Consider the following 5,000-nt stretch of genomic DNA (forward strand, 5'->3'; position numbering starts at 1 on the left):
ATAGAGAAAGGGAGAGGAGAGAGGGAGGAAGGGAGGGAGTAAAAGATTCAGGATGGTAGAAGGTAAGGGCGTAGGGATGAAGATGTAAGGGGAGGGGGGAGAAAAGCGGGTAGGAAGCACTTAGAATGTGGAAGAAAGTGGATAAGATTGTACGAAGGGGGAGTGGGAAGTGGTTATGGTGGTTGAAGTGGAGAATAGTGGAAAATTTAGCGATGTGGAGGTGGGGAATAGTGGAAAATTGATCTATGTGGAGGTGGGGAATAGTGGAAAATTTAGCGATGTGGAGGTGGGGAATAGTGGAAAATTTAGTGATGTGGAGGTGGGGAATAGTGGAAAATTTATCTATGTGGAGGTGGAGAATAGTGGAAAATTTACCGATATGGAGGTGGGAAATAGTGGAAAATTTATCTATGTGGAGGCTGGAAATAGTGGAAAATTTACCGATGTGGAGGTGGAGAATAGTGGAAAATTTAGCGATGTGGAGGTGGAGAATAGTGGAAAATTTAGCGATGTGGAGGTGGGAAATAGTGGAAAATTTACCGATGTGGAGGTGGGGAATAGTGGAAAATTTATCTATGTGGAGGTGGAGAATAGTGGAAAATTTATCTATGTGGAGGTGGAGAATAGTGGAAAATTTAGCGATGTGGAGGTGGAGAATAGTGGAAAATTCAGCGATGTGGAGGTGGGAAATAGTGGAAAATTTACCGATGTGGAGTTATGGAATAGTGGAAAATTTAGCGATGTGGAGATGGAGAATAGTGGAAAATTTAGCGATGTGGAGGTGGAGAATAGCAGGATATAGGAAAGGATGTGAAGATGCAGGAGTGGAGATGTGAGCATTTCTCTTCGCCGTATTGCCTCGGACCGTATGCAACCCCCCCCCCCACGCCCCCGCCCACGCAAGGGAATTCCCTCTAGTGGAGATGTTAATGCAGTCGACAGTAAGGGAACAGGGATTATATATACATTATGGTAAACAAAGGGACATGGAAGGGAGAACGCTCATGTGTCTGTCTTTCTTGTTATTGTTGTATGTTATTATATTGTTATTGTTATTGTTGTATGTTATTATATGTTGTATGTTGTATGTTGTATGTATTGCGGTAATCTATGTTTTTGGATCTGATTCTATAATCTATCTGATGATAGGATCTTTTTCTAATATGTGTCTAATGATAATAAGATCAATTTAAATTCTTCTATCTGTCCATGTGCATATATCTAACGTGTGTGTGTGTGTGTGTGTGTGTGTGTGTGTGTGTGTGTGTGTGTGTGTGTGTGTGTGATTGTCTGTGTGTGTGTGTATGTGTGTGTGTGTGTGTGTGTCTGTGTGTGTGTCTCGATGCGTATTTAATAGAATGCGTGTGTGTATGTATATATATATATATATATATATATATATATATATATATATATATATATATATATATATATATATATATATATATATACATATATATAGATATATATATATGTATATACAGAACACTCGCACATACGGTTTCTCTCTATTCCTCTCTTTCTCCTTTTCCCTTAAACACACACACGAAAAAAACATAAAGCTGTAGTCAGTATTACCGAAGTCTCTCTGTCTCCGTTCGTTTTTCTCGAATGTTGATATTATCTTCCGATTTCTACTTCTGTCCTTTATTTTCTTTCCTTTCCCCTCTGTGTCTGTTTTATTGCTCTCCTTCCTTTCACATCCCATCTCTCTCCTCTTCTCCTTTCGCGTCCCCTCTTCTTCCTCTTCTTTTGCCTTATCTCACTCTTTTCCTCTCCCCCTCTTCTTTATTCCTTCCCCTCCTCCTCCTCTTTCCCTTCCTCTTGTCCTCTCTCCCCTCCTCCCCTCCCTCCCTCCTCCTCCTTCCCTTCCTCTTGTCCTCTCTCCCCTCTTCCCCTCCCTCCCTCCTCCTCCTTCCCTTTTCCTTGTCCTCTCTCCCCGCTTCCCCTCCCTCCCTCCTCCTCCTTCCCTTCCTCTTGTCCTCTCTCCCCTCTTCCCCTCCCTCCTCCTCCTCCTTCCCTTCCTCTTGTCTTCTCTCCCCCTCTTCCCCTCCCTCCTCCTCCTTCCCTTCCTCTTGTCCTCTCTCCCCTCCCCCTCCCTCCACCTCCTTCCCTCCTCTTCTCCCTCTCTCCCTCTTCCTCTTCCCCTCCTCCCTCCTCCTTCCCTTCCTCTTGTCTTCCTCTCTCACATCTTCCCCCTCCCTCCCTCCCTCCCTCCTTCCCTCATCTGTCCTCTCTCCCTCTTGTCCCTCTCTCCTCCTCTTCCCCTCTCTCCCCTCCTTCCCCTCCTCCTCTCCTCCTTCCCCTCTCTCCCCTCCTTCCCCTTCCTCCCCTCCTTCCCTTCCTCTTGTCCTCTCTCCCCTCTTCCCTCCCTCCCTCCTCCTCCTTCCCTTCCTCTTCCTCTCTCCCCCTCTTCCCCCTCTCTTCCCCTCCCTCCTCCTCCTTCCCTTCCTCTTGTCCTCTCTCCCCTCTTCCCCTCCCTCCACCTCCTTCCCTTCCTCTTCTCCTCTCTCCCCTCTTCCCCTCTCTCCCTCCTCCTCCTTCCCTTCCTCTTGTCCTCTCTCCCCTCTCCCCTCCCCTTTCTTTTCCTCTCATCCCTCCCCCTCCTTCCCTTCCTCTTGTCCTCTCTCCCCTCTTCCCCTCTCTCCCTCCTCCTCCTTCCCTTCCTCTTGTCCTCTCTCCCCTCTTCCCCTCCCTCCACCTCCTTCCCTTCCTCTTGTCCTCTCTCCCCTCCTCCCCTCCATCCTTCCTCTTCCTTCCCTTCCTCTTGTCCTCTCTCCCCTCTTCCCCTCCCTCCTCCTCCTTCCCTTCCTCTTGTCCTCCCTCCCCTCTTCCCCTCCCTCCCTCCTCCTCCTTCCCTTCCTCTTGTCCTCTCTCCCCTCTTCCCCTCCCTCCCTCCTCCTCCTTCCCTTCCTCTTGTCCTCTCTCCCCTCTTCCCCTCCCTCCTCCTCCTTCCCTTCCTCTTGTCCTCTCTCCCCTCTTCCCCTCCCTCCTCCTCCTTCCCTTCCTCTTGTCCTCTCTCCCCTCTTCCCCTCCCTCCCTCCTCCTCCTTCCCTTCCTCTTGTCCTCTCTCCCCTCTTCCCCTCCCTCCTTCTCCTTCCCTTCCTCTTGTCCTCTCTCCCCTCTTCCCCTCCCTCCCCCACCATCCTTCCCTTTCTCTTGTCCTCTCTCCCCTCTTCCCCTCCTCCTCCTCCTTCCCTTCCTCTTGTCCTCTCTCCCCTCTTCCCCTCCCTCCTCCTCCTTCCCTTCCTCTTGTCCTCTCTCCCCTCTTCCCCTCCCTCCTCCTCCCTCCCTTCCTCTTGTCCTCTCTCCCCTCTTCCCCTCTCTTCTCCTCCTTCCCTTCCTTTTTTCCTCCCTCCCCTCTTCCCCTCCCTCCCTCCTCCTCCTTCCCTTCCTCTTGTCCTCCCTCCCCCTTCCTCTCCATCCTCCTCCTTCCCTTCCTCTTGTCCCCCCTCCCCTCTTCCCCTCCCTCCCTCCTCCTCCTTCCCTTCCTCTTGTCCTCCCTCCCCCTTCCTCTCCATCCTCCTCCTTCCCTTCCTCTTGTCCTCTCTCCCCTCTTCCCCTCCCTCCTCCTCCTTCCCTTCCTCTTGTCCTCTCTCCCCTCTTCCCCTCCCTCCTCCTCCTTCCCTTCCTCTTGTCCTCTCTCCCCTCTTCCCCTCCCTCCTCCTCCTTCCCTTTCTCTTGTCCTCTCTCCCCTCCCTTCTCCCTCCTCCTCCTTCCCTTCTTCTTGTCCTCTCTCCCCTCTTCCCCTCCCTCCTCCTCCTTCCCTTCCTCTTGTCCTCTCTCCCCCCTTCACCTCCCTCCCTCCTCCTCCTTCCCTTCCTCTTGTCCTCTCTCCCCTCTTCCCCTCCCTTCCCCACCATCCTTCCCTTCCTCTTGTCCTCTCTCCCCTCTTCCCCTCCCTCCCTCCCTCCCCCACCATTCTTTCCTTCCTCCCCCCCCCCTTCCCCTCCCCCACCCAGTGACATCAGCCATTTATTCTTGGTTGTTGTCATGCTTCCTTTCGTTCGCGAAAATGGGCGGCGTGGGCTTTATGAAGCAGAGGAGGAGGTGGGGGGGGGACGGTGGAGGGGGGTGGAGGGAGAGGGAGAGGTGGAGGTACAGAGGAAAAAAAAAAGAAAGAAAGAATTGGGGGCTTCGCAATTTGTTTGGCTTTGGACACTTCCTGTGCATGATTTTCGCTTTCTCTCTCTCTCTCTCTTCTCTCTTCTCTCTTCTCTCTCCTCGTTCTCTCTCTCTCTCGCTATATTGCCTTTCTCTTTTCTTCGTCTCTTTTACTCTTCCTATCCCTCCCCACTCCTAGCCCCCTCCCTCCCCCCATCCCTCCTCCTCCTCCCCACGTACCCCTCACGCTCATCTCTCTCCCTTAAGAAAGAAAGAAACAAACAAAACAAAACAAAAAAAAAAGAAATAAACAACAACAACTGCATCTGCATGGGATTGTTGCATAGTCGGCTTGATTCCTCGTGCATGTGTTGATAAATACTAGTCTGCCCAATACGTGCGTTAGTGTAATGGCGGTGGATTTGCGGTCATAACAGCTTGCTGCAAGGTCTGCAACAGCTGCTGCAAGCCGGCTATTGCGTGTTAGGAAACAGGGTCTGGTTGCGTGGTTCATAACAACTCCTATCAACGTCTAGTATATTTGCTCCGTGCATCTTCCGTTGTGTTTGCAATTGCCATAAAGTGATGCTCGTTGATGATAGACATTTTTGTACGTAATTGCAATTGATAGTTGCATAACCAAATGCGAAAAGCTAAGATGCAAATATGATCTGGATATCCCAAAGGCCCGCTTTCTCATTGCTCCGAATATATCATCATGAAAAACTTAACGATTAAAGTGGAATTATCCCCGTCCACATAGCACTGAAGATAACAGTATTCTTTTACATCTTTAATGCTGTTTAATCACATTTTTTCTTTTCCCTTTCGCATACTAGAACAGCTCCGAAATGACTGAACAGTGAGGGCGTCAAATGAAATGAGATTCGTCTTGG

The 5,000-nt window shown here is 50.3% G+C and overlaps 1 pseudogene; it reads right to left on the reverse strand.

Moving 5' to 3' along the window:
- Positions 1-243: 243 nt before the first annotated feature.
- On the reverse strand, positions 244-840 carry LOC147472213 (uncharacterized; annotated as a pseudogene).
- Positions 841-5,000: the final 4,160 nt, after the last annotated feature.

This window comes from Penaeus japonicus, unplaced genomic scaffold, assembly GCF_977035675.1.
Source record: "Penaeus japonicus unplaced genomic scaffold, GWHDUDI00000001_assembly GWHDUDI00000002, whole genome shotgun sequence".
Taxonomy (NCBI): domain Eukaryota; kingdom Metazoa; phylum Arthropoda; class Malacostraca; order Decapoda; family Penaeidae; genus Penaeus; species Penaeus japonicus.